Below are 13,106 nucleotides of genomic sequence, written 5' to 3'. Positions count from 1 at the left end.
GCATGCGGAGTGCAGTTTTTGGTATAAGTCGTGGCATGCATATGCTGACAAATTGTGACTTCCAAGTCTTCTTTCTCCAAAAAGAAAGAAGATTCCCTGGGCAGCCCTTTCTTTTATTCCAACCATGTGATGTTTGCTAATGGGACGTGTGGCATGGTGTTGTTGTACGTAGCACCCCTTTCTTTTGATGTACACATAATACCAAAATGAAGTCAATTGTTGTCATGGCCGTGGCTTACAAACTTACTTCAATGAAAAAAATTTGAAATGCAAGCTTCTCTCTAAAAGAAAATAAAATTAATGTCCAAAACTATCATCCAATAATTTCCCACAATTAATAATACAAATAATTATCCTTAGTTAATTCAAATTAATTAAAATTTGAATTACCGGTCAAATTAAGCATAATTATGAAAAACGGAAAAATATTGGATGTTTAAGCACAATTCCCCAATTAAATCCGGTACAATAGACTAAGTAAAGTTGAGAAAATATTGATTCATCAATGTGCAAAAAGGCTTCCATAATAGGGATATAATGCACCTTCAGAACATACTTCGCAAAGATGAAGATGATGTTGTTGAGGCCGACGCTGGAATTCCTCTTCCTTCCTATCACATTGAGGTCATTCAGGATGCTGCCATTTCTTTTGTTTAGTTGGTTAATCCTATAGTGATAGACTTTTTTTGGATATAGGTTGATTGTTGTAGGATCGACCTCTTTTATACACAACTCTTGTGATTAAAGAGGAAATAGTTTGATGTTTGTTCATTCCTTCTTTTTAAATTCATTAACTGGCTATTTGTATGTAGGTTTAAACCCTCGGATGGTCCTCATATTTGTATCGGAATCTCAGTTGGGTCCTCATATTTAAAATTGTCTTTGGGTCATAATATTTGTAAAATTGAGTCAATTTTACCCTATCCGTTAAGTTGTCCCAAACGCCGTTAACTTGAGTTGAGCTGTATTTTTTTTATGTCGTGGCATTATGCATTAAATTGAATGAGTGATGTGTGTTAGAATCATCAAATCCACGTGGCGAAGGTTCTTCTTCTTTCCTCCAACCACTGATCACCTTTCACCTCTTCCACTCCTCTGCCCAAGCTGCTTCCTTCCCACTCCCACCCTCAAACCCTCACTCCCAAGACACACACTCTTTCTCCTCCGCCGACAGAGCGCCTCATCTCCATCGCAACTTACACTCTCCTGTTCTTCAACTCCCTCCAGTATGGTCGTTACCTCCAAGCGCAATACCCTAAGCTTACCGTCATCTTCGATCCAATCGTCCTCTTCCTCGCATTCTACAAATCCATCTCTACGCTTCCTTCGTCGCCTTCTTCGCCCTCTACCTCGGCATCGTGTGAAACCCTACCTTCCCCTGCTACGTCAGGTTCAAGTCATGCAAGTCGTCACCCTCGACGTTCTCTTCGTTTTCCTCACCTCATTACGCGAATCTTCTCCCCTAGTCGCGGCCCTCTCATGATTTGGTCCAGCAACGCAATTTTCGTCTTCAACATTCTCTGCTTCCTGTACGGCGTCGCTTCGTGTGTCTTGGGACACACGCCGTATTTTCCCTTTGTCGCCGACGCTGCTTCCAGGAAAATCTTATTTTACTTGGGCTTTTGCATTTTTTTTTCTGTTTTCTTCCTTGTATTCAATCTCCTATCGAATCTTTCTACATTTTTTATTCATGTATAGAAAGGTACCCTCATCTCTATGGAAGTGACGGAAGGGTGTACTCTTGCTTGGCAGAACTTGGGGTAGGATTAACACATCAACTAGGTTTTCACCAGGTAAACAAAATTTGAACTTTTGGTCAGTCTTATCAGTGCATAGTGAATGATGATGATTTGATTTTAACTAGAAAGATCCATTGTTTTCTTTCTAGACATTGTCTCATCTTCCAAGGATGGCACCATAAGCAGTTACAAGAAGTCTTTTCAGAATTACTCAAACGATGTCGTGTCACCGAACAAAATGGAAGTAATCAATGTTTTAGGAACATGGCTTGCATTGCTAATAGTCCTCACAAACTTTTTTGTTGTGTTCAGTTGCTGCTCCAAGAAGGCATTGTTGTGATGTGTTGCCCTTTACTGCCAAGGACAAAATGGAAATCGCAATTAGGGAATGCAAAGATCAGGAGTTGGTTTACGAATGAACATAAATGAGATTACAAGAGTAGATTAATTAGAAGCTTTTGCCCAACATTTTGTATCTCTAGTGTAAAAATACGATTGTGACCTGAAATTATCACCAGTTTGTGCAACATTTGTAACTTGCAAACTTCGGTTGTATCCTTCATTTATCTACTCTCTTTTTTTTTTGCCTTCTCAGTCTTTTACAGTGTTGTCTTTGGACAGACACTCACGTAGGAGAAGAGGAGTTCGACAAACACGCCCTAACGGCAGCATTTTTTAGTTTGAGAGGGAGAAAGGGTATGTGTCTAGGGTGTGAGGGTTTGAGGGTGGGAGTGGGAAGGAAGCTGCTTGGGCGGAGGAGCGGAAGAGGTGAAAGGTGATCAATGGTTGGAGGAAAGAAGAAGCATCGTCGCCACGTGGATTTGATGATTCTAAAACACAACACCCATTCAATTTAATGAACAATGCCACGCCATAAAAAAAATACAGCTCAACTCAAATTAACGGCGTCTGGGACAACTTAACGGATAGGCAAAAATTGGCTCAATTTTACAAATATTATGACCCAATTGAGACAGTTTCAATTATGAGGACCCAACTGAGATTCCCATACAAATATGAGGACCATCCGAGGGTTTAAACCTTGTATTTACTTAATCCATTTGATTAATCAGTGTATGCTTTTTGCTGATGTTAACATTTAGTAAGGATTTGCTTTTGTGATGATTAAGCTTAACTAATTCATTTGCTTGATAGGAGTTCATATGGAATGCTCTCTTATCCAAGTTCCATATGTTTAGTAAGGGTTCATTGGTGAAAGTTCCCTTAACATAGTTTTCTACGTTCAGTAAGGGTTCATTCTTAAATGTGCCCTTGGTCGAGTTATTTGCATTTGGTAGGAGTTCATAAGTGAACGCGCTATTAACTGAGTTCTATGTATTTAGTAGGGGTTCATAAGAAAACTTTCCCTTAACCAAGTTCTATGCAGTCGGAAAGGGTTCACAAGTGAACACACCCTTAACCGAGTTTTATACATTCGGTAGGGGTTCATAGGTGAACACACCCTCAGTGGCTTGACCTTGTTTTTGTACCTTTGAACTACCATTTGCTTGCATGTTTATGCCCACATGATTGTCACTTCTCTTTGTTCGGTTAAGCTATCGAGCTTATCTCGCAATTGATCAACATTGACATTTGTGTCTTGCATTTGTCTTCTGAGGAAGGGTTTGCCCACCTCCACTGGTATCAACGTATTTGAACCTTACATGATGTTTTTTCCTTAGTATCGCCAAACTTGCGCTTCGATTCGAAAACTATTATCTTGTTCATTGTTTCATCTTTGTTGTTTGTTTGTGGGTGTTCTATAGAGTTTGGTGATATGTTTTATTCATAAACCCTTGTAAATTTGTCTAGCTTCCAATCAATAAATCATCGTCCATTATGAGTGATGATAACACTAAATATGTCAAACATGCAGATCAAGATTTTTCAAACAAACGACTGCATTTACCGAGCGGTGATTGTGGCCAAGACTTTTGGTTGAGAAATACCAACTTAATTTTTTTTTTCATTGCTTATACATTATTATATACAATACTCTTATAGTTATTTTCAGAATAAAAAAAATCCGCAAGTGAATTTCTTTTCATGCCTTATTAGCAACTCGACAAGTTATGAACTTGATAATCTAAAGTATTGCTCGCTTAACCTTGTATGATTCACAATATCTTTTCAGTAAGAACAAAACTTATAAAAGAGAAAAATTCATAATTGGGGATGAAGAATGTATTAACCAGTTATGAAAGAAAGAAAGAATGTTTGAAGAATGGAAAAGCCTCTTGAAGAAATTAAGACCTTTAATAAGCTTTCATCATCATACCAATTTACCTTACGAAGGTAAAAAGATTTTCCGAGGTAAAAAGGTTTTTAACGTGAGTAAAAACTGGTGTCAAGACTACTTCATAAATCTAAAAACTTTAATTTATAATAGTAGATCCATAAATTACTTCCTTGCTGCAATGAATTTAGGACCCGTTATACTTTTTCATGAGTATTTTTAAACGAAGAAAAGAAAACGGCTTTTTCAGAAATTAAAATTAGTTTATGATAACTTATTTTGTAAAATCTATATAAGTTACTTTAAAAGAATGATTTCTAGTTTGTATATAAGTTACTTTTTCTTTATTATAACCTTGTTTTATATTTTTATTGTAAAAGTATTTATTAAAAAATACCGATTTGTCCTAATGATTGAAACGCTTTAAAAGCATGAGTTGGTCGAGACCCTTATTCCACCGCATAATAATTTATAAAATATCCGCATAAAGTTAATTGATTATTTAGAAAATTAATTGACATTAATAATTTATTTAGCCAGCTACAACTAATCATACATTTATTATAGTATTGGATGAAAAAAAAAACCGAAAACATGAGAAAGAAAGAGGAGAGAAAAACATGAGAATCAAAACTAATCCCTTGCTTCTTCTTTCTCTATAATAACGAGGCTTTATTTATTCATTTTTCTTCCACGTTTTATTAATTTCCTTGGATCTTAAAATAATTAAATTAAAGTTTAATTACTATTTGGTTGTTATATCTTAGAATTTATTCCTCTTAGTCTTAATGTTTGTTTTTGGTTTAATTTTATTATATGTTAAATCACTTCAATATAATCACTTTGTTAAATTGGTAATAATATCATTTGAAAGGTGATTGTGTGTCCGTTTAATAAAAAATTAGTTATTAATTTAGTCTTTTTATTATTATTTTTTTAATTTAATTGAATCTTTACATTGTTTAAATAGAAATAATGTAGTTCCTTTTGTGAAATTAATGTGAAAATCGTTAGAAGATAATTATGTGAATTTAGATATTATTTCTCATCTCTAACCTCAAAATTCTTTGACGATAACGGTAAGAATATTATTTGTCTACTTCATGTCGAAGATCAATTTCTTTAAATCCAATATCACATATCTAAAAAATTTATTTTTGTTTAATGCATCATTATTAGAGATAGACATATGAATCCAGTTTTGATTTTTAGATCTGTTCTTAAAATCCATAAAGAACAACGCTGACAAAAAAAAAGATATATTCATATAAAATAACGTAAAAACTCAATTGAATAAAAAGAATATATATGAATTATATTATTAATTAAAATTTGTATTTACCTAATATATGATCTCTTTAAAAAGGGAGTTGATTTAAGTAAGAGACCACATAAAATCAATTTAAAAAATAATTGAATTTGATTGACATGCTTTCTTTTTCTATTGGTTTTCTCCCACCGTCTATTCAAATGTTTTCAAAGATCATGAGAAGAAAACATTGATTAGGTCTTACTAACAAGTAACATATTTGATAATAAAACACCGTTGTCTTTTCCTTTGTCAATTCTTTCCCATCTTTTTACTTTGTTAATGAAAAGTTTACATTTTTAACTATTAAGTTTAGGCAAATAATCTCTTAAATCTCGCGTGAAAATAAAAGTTTGATGATCATCCAATAGATGATATTGTATATGTCCTGATTACAACATGATTTGTCGTACAGTGATGTGTGAACAAGTTCAACGTTATATACAATATTTGTGTAGTTTATTTAAAAAGGAGTAAATGTAATTTCTTGGGTTAGATTTATATTTATGACATTGAAAAAGTGATGACGTAACATTCCAAATTTAATGTGTCACTTTAAATTGACGAAGAAGCCACTTTAATCTATGCTACTTTTCTCAACAACCCACCCATTCTTTTTTCTCTTGCACTTCATATGGTATCATCAAAGCACAGATCATGGTGCTCAAAATCACAAGCTCCCCATCTTTCTTTCTTTTGTTCTTCTTCATAGCATGTTCTTTGGGATGGTGATCAACGTTGAATAGAGTACAAGCATGATGTGGGGGCACTCATTGGAGCTGCAGCGTAGCATAGACATCATGCATTTGTACTCCAACACAAATAATGAAGCACCAGGAACACGTTCTTTTTTAATTTTACTCTAAAACACTCTACTTTAATTTAAAATATCCTTTGTTTTTATGAAGGTCTTAGTGTAAATCAAGCACAATTTTCAAAGTTTAATATAAAAAATGAGTAGATCAAATGTTTGATATCAACTATTATTGATACATCATACTTTTTATTTTTAATTAAATTCATAATAATTACATTTAAGTCTTACTAATTAAAACCATAAGTAGAATTGATTAGAATTTCAGTCAAAATAGTTTTTTTTGCTTTAAGCTATTTTGCTTGGTCGCTTAATTTTTCTTGGCACATGAAGCATAGAGGTTTGAGTTTTGTCAAGAAACACTAGATTAGTTGTTCGTGGTATGATTCACCCTCTCTCAAATCTCAAAATATTGTAAGAAAAAAAATGCTAACAAAAACTAATAAAAACCACGAACAAAGATTTTTCGATGTGTGTAAATTCACTATCCTTAAAGACTTATTTGTAGTGTACTGCACAAATTTTCCAAGATATAACATAAACTTTTCCAAAATATTTGAAGATATCATAACTAACAAAGAACTCTAAAAAGAATAAAGTAATAAATCTAGGATCTTATACAAAAGAAAAGAGGAAGGAAGAAATTAAGAGAATAAGAAAGTGTGTTTTGGAGAATGCACCACACTTTATTTATAGAATTTGTGAACTAGCCCAAAGCCCAAGATTTGTGAAAGAATCCTATATAAGTTGTTAGTCAAAACTGCTTTTAACAAAGAAAAGGAACTTTAGGAAGATCTCATGCCTTGTCTACGGAAAAGCCTTGCAATTTCACAGGGAATCAAATCCCTACACTTGTGGAGATGGTACGTTTTACTTGGCAACGTTCACAAACCAACGAATTTTGTGATACACATAGGTTTTACAACAATCCCAACATATTGCAAAAGACGAGAAAGAAAGATTGAAAGAAAGAATAATTTTTCTTGGATTTTATAAGATGTAATGTATTAAAGCTGGTATAACAAGCTATATGAACCAATCTTAGATTGAAAAACTTAACACACAATATAATTGGTATAGCAAGCTATATGAACCAATGACACTGAACGTGTGTTAAAGGTTTATCACAATACATCCCACAATTCTTGTTGTTATCGTTGTGTTACGCTTACTAGACCATGCGCATGCTCAGTATTCATGAGTGTTCTAGAGATCATACTAAGATTTCATGCAAGCGACCTCACTTATCACTCATATAGGTGATTTCATCAAGTGTATGTTGCAAATCATATGTCACCCTAAGGGATATGAAGATCATTAAAATATTTGTTTAAATTAAAATTCTTTCACCACAAATAATTTTATTTACAAAGTTTATCCTCTCAATAATGCAGTCTCTAACACTTTCACACACCATAGGACATATTTGATTTAAATCAATTTAGTGTTATCAGAACTAACAAGTAACTTTATTTTACCCATCTGAACCTTATTCATGGGATCTCCCATCACAAAGGTTGGGTTACCGTCACTAGTTTGTTTGCAAATGGCTTAAGTCTCATTCTCGTCGATCTTTATGAGATCATAATTCTTCCCAAGGGTTTTGTAAAAGGATATAATAGATTTTGTTCTGACTTCACATAATCAATGGAAATAGTTATACTCTTTAGTAGTTATTTCACTAAATTGCGTCTCAATTGTATATGTTCTTCCTATTGTAATTCTTGTTTTTAGTTATAGCTATTGTCGATTGGCAATCACAATGTATTGACACCAATGAGGTTGGCTTCATTCCTAGTGGAATGTTCGCTAAAAAAAATTTCAACCACTCAACCTTATTATCAGTCATCTCAAGAGCAATAAACTCAAATTCCATTATTGATCTCGCAATAATTGTTTGTCTGGCTGATCTTCATGTAATCGCACCACCCCAAGTGTGAATACATAACCACTAGTGAATTTTGTCTCAAATGAATATGGGATTTAGTTAGCATCATTACCCTTCTGGTACAGCAGGAAACCCACTATATTTAATGACATAATCCATTGAACCTCCTAAGTATCTCACAAGTCATGTAAGTGAATCCTGGTGTTCCTGATTTGGACATTGAATGTACCTACTTAGTTTACCTACTGCATAAGTAATATCAAGTCTAAAAAACCTCCTTAATGTAGTAAGATCCCAATTATTTAAGCATATTAAGGTGGAGAGATAGATTCTCCTATATTTTTCATTAATTTAGAGTTAGCATCATAAGGGGTACTTATTGGTTTAAAGTCATAATATCCAAACTTCTTAAGAAGTTTCTCAATGTATTGCTCTTGGGATAGAAATATACTATATTCCTTCCTTATGATTCTACCACTTAAAATTACGTTGGCTTCACCCATGTCTTTCATTTCAAAATTCAATCCTAGAAACAATTTTGTTCTAGCAACAATCTCATTGCATGTACCAAAAATAAACATATCATCGACATACAAGCATATAATGACACAATCATCATTTTCATATTTATAGTAAACACATTTATCAGCATTATTAGGTGAAAAACCATCACATAGTAGTACATTGTTAAGTTTTTCATGTCATTCTTTTGGTGCTTGTTTCAACCCATACAAAGAGTTTAAAAGTTCGCACTTTATTCTCTTGACCAGGCACAGCACACCCTTCACGTTGAGTCATATAAAATTTTCATGTCATCCATTTGGTGCATCACTAGCTTATGGATAGCTGTTAAGGCTAACAAAACTCGAATAAGGAAATCCTAATCATAGGGGCAAAGGTGTCAAAATAGTCTATGTTGGGTTTTTCAGTAAAGCCTTTTTCTACAAATATTGCCTTATAGTTCTCTTTAAATCCATTAGGATGATAAATTTTCTTAAAGATCCACTTACAAATAATGGATCTTGCTCCTTTAGGAAAATCTACTAAGGTCTGAGTACTATTTTTCGGAATTGATTCAATTTCAGTTCTAATGGCCTTATCCCATTGTTTTGTGTCAGGAGCACTAGTAGCTTTTACAAAGCTACTTAGGTGCAGCAAAATTGTTAGCGTAAACAAAAAACCAAAGGGGTGGTGAATTGGTTTCTTATCGCAAATCGTACCTTTAATAATTTTCTCTTATAATTCAATTTCCTTAACGATAAATTAAAAAAAATTATAAAAAGTGTAAGGTAGAGAGAAAATTGCACAGAATTTTATATTGGTTTAGATCACAAGGATTGTACGTCTAGTTGTTAATCCAAATGAAGATTAACGTTCCACTATCACAAAACCAACAAATTATTACAATCACAAAGAAACAATAAGTTTAAGGTTTAGAACACTTCTCTTGTTACCACAAGAGATGAGACTCACTTCCCCTTAAGGCCACAAGGGATGAACACCTCTTTCGAATGGTTCACGAAGGATTACCACCTCATTTAAATATTCACAAAGGATGAAAGACTTCACTCAACTACAACAACAACACTCAATTACAAACCTAGTAAAAATATTCGCTCTATACCAACACCAAGTTCTTAAAGTCACATCACAAGGGTTACACAAACCCTAGAATACACTTATCCTAGCACACAAACAATCAGATAAGATTTTCGTATTTTTTTGGTTTTTAGATGAAGACTCAACTCAATATATAAGAATCTCACTCAAGCACACCTCTAAAAATATGTTGTTAGTTATTTAACGTGTGATAATTGATTATTCACTTATGGTAATCGATTATGCATTTAATGAATGCACCAAGGCCAAAAACATGCCTAACAACTTCAACGGCTAGTTGTGATTGATTATCATGGGCTGGTAATCGATTACTCCATAGAAAAAAAAATGAGATTTTAGTAAACTTGAAAATCTTTATGTGATAATCGATTATCTTAAGTGTTAATCGATTATTGCAGAGTTTTTCTGACTCCTAAACAAATTTTAAAGCAAAAAATACATGGAATCAAGGATGAATAACACCCTATACATAAAACTACTAAATTACAAAAGTTTTAACACAAACAAGTCTTCGTGAAGGCCTTCTTGCAACTTGACTTTAAGACATCATCAAAACTTCTAAACTTCAAGATTTTGCTAACACTTATCCCACTATTTTGCGTCAGGAGCACTAGGAGGTTCTACAAAGCTACTTGGATCATTCTCAACAAGATAAGTATAGAAATCATTACCAAAGAAATTTTCCTTCCTCTGCCTTTTGTTTCTTCTTAAATCCTAAAAAGAAAGAGGAAGAAAAATTTCTTTGGTAATTATTTCTATACTTATCTAGTTGATAATGATTTAAGTAGCTTTATAGAAGCTATTAATGCTCTTGATAAAAAATAGTGGGATAAGACCATTAGGACTAAAATTGAATCAATTTAGAAAAATAGTACTTGGACCTTGGTAGTTTTTCCTAAAGGAGAAAAACTCATTGGTTGTAAGTGGATCTTTAAGAAAATATATCACCCTAATGAATCTATAAAGAAGTATAAAGCAAGATTAGTAGTAAAAAAGCTTTATTAAGAAACCTAACATAGATTATTTTGACACCTTTTATGACTAGGATTTCCTCAATTTGAGTGTTGTTAGTCTTAACAACTATCATAAACTAGTAATAAATCAAATGGATGTTAAAACTGTTATTTTGGATGGTAATTTGGAGGAGGAAATTTATATAACTCAACTTGAAGGATGTGTTGTACATGGTCTAGAGAATAAAGTATGCAAACTTTTAAAATCTTTGTATGGTTGAAACAAGCACCAAAACAATGACATGAAAAAACTTGATAATGTGTTGCTTTGTGATGGTTTTTCACCTAATGATGTTGATAAATGTATGTACTCTAAATTTGAAAATGGTGAATGTGTCATTATATGCTTGTATGTGGATGACATGCTAATTTTCAGTACACGTAACGAGATTGTCGCTAGAATTAAATTGTTGTTAGGATCGAATTTTGAAATGAAAGATATGGGTGAAACCAATATAATTTTAGGTGTTAGAATCATAAGGAAGAGAGATTGTATATTACTATTTCAAGAACAATACATGGAGAAATTTCTTAAGAATTTTAGGTATTATAACTTCAAACTAGTGAATACCCCTTATGATGTTAACTCTAAATTAATGAAAAATATAGTAGAATTTATCTTTCATTCTCATTATGCTTAGATAATTGGGAGCTTATAGTATTTGATTAGCTTTTCTAAACCTAATATTGTTTATGCAGTAGATAGATTGAGTAGGTACACTCAATGGCCAAATTAAGAATACTAGGATGCACTTACTAGGCTTATGTACTTAAGAGATTCAATGGATTGTGTCATTGAATATAATGGATTTCTCATTGTACTAGAAGGGTATAATGGTGCTAAGTGAATCTTTGATTCAGATGAGACAAAATTCACTAGTGGTTACGTATTCAATCTTGGAGGAGGTGCGATTACAAAGTGATCAGTCAGACAAACAATTATTGCAAGATCAACAATGGAATTTGAGTTTGTTGCTCTTGAGATGGCTAGTAGTGAGACTGAGTGGTTGAAAAACTTCTTAACAAACATTTCACTAGGAATGAAACCAACTTCATCGATGTAAATACACTATGATTGTCAATTGGCAATAGTTTAAGCTAAAAACAAGACTTACACAATTGAGACACAATTTGGTGAAGCAGTTGCTAAAGAGTGAAACTATTTCTATTGATTATGTGAAGTCAGAACGGAATCTAGCAGATTCTCTAACAAAATAATTAGGAAGAAATATGATATTAAAAACATCAAAGGGAATGAGACTTAAGCCACTTACAAACAAACAAGTGATTGTAACTCAACCTTTGTGATTGAAGATCCCATGAATATAGTTCATATCGATAAAAATAAGTCACTTGTTAGTCTTGATAGCACTAAATTGATTTTAAATTAAATATATTCATTCCTATGATTTCTGTGTGAAAGTGTTCGAGACTGCATTTTTAAAAGGTTAAACTTTGTAATTAAAATTCTATGTGATGAAAGAATTTTAGTTTAAACAAATGTTTTAATAATCTTTATATCCCTTTATAGGTGGTGTATGATTTGCATCATACATTTGATGAAATAAGTTATATGAATGTTAGTGGGACCACTTACATGAGATCTTGGTTTAGGATCTTATTGGGTATGTGCATGGTCTAATAAGCTTAACACAACGATAACAACAATGGTTATGGTGTGTATTATGATTCATAAACCTCTAACACACATCAAGTGTCTTTGATTCATAATAGCTTATTATACCAACTATACTATGTGTTAAACTTCTCGATCTAGGACTGGTTTATATAGTTTGTTATACCAACTCTGATGTATTACATCTTATAAAACCCAGGAAAATTCTTCTTTTCTTTCTTTCAATTTTTATTTTGCAATATATCGGGATATAAAATAAGTATTTCAAAAATAAGTTTCTGAAAGCAACAAGTGAACGTTGCGCAATGAACGGTTATTTCCCGTGGTCAAGCTCTTCATCTGTATGGCTCGGAATTTTCCCCTAACATCTTAGTTTGTTGACGCAGTTCTCACCAGCCACAAGACTCAGGATTCTCCCACACGTTTTCAGTTGCGGCAGTCACATGTACTCTCCAAACTCTATAAATAGAGTTTGTGCTTTCTCCATTTGGAACAAGGAAAAAAATCCCTGACGAGATCTCTCGCACTGAGCATACTTTCATAATTTTTTTATTCTCTCTCACTCTCTTATCTATTATATCTTCCTTTATAATAATATATGGATGTCTTAATTAATTGTTAGTTTTGTTATCTTCAAATTTACCCGTAGATATACACGTCTAAGAAAATATTTATTAGTGGATTTTATTTTATTATTGTCAGCATTTTTACAACTTAGACTCTCTAGAAGAATCTTTCTCCCGCTTAAGGGACCGACAGAGCGATCACAAATTAGCTAAGAGTTCCCATGCTTGGATATTATTGAACAAATAAGAAAGGAAGAAAATACATGAATGTGTGAAGTACTACAT

This window comes from Vigna angularis, chromosome 4 (assembly GCF_016808095.1).
Source record: "Vigna angularis cultivar LongXiaoDou No.4 chromosome 4, ASM1680809v1, whole genome shotgun sequence".
Lineage (NCBI taxonomy): Eukaryota > Viridiplantae > Streptophyta > Magnoliopsida > Fabales > Fabaceae > Vigna > Vigna angularis.
Note: the sequence above shows the minus strand (reverse complement) of the source record.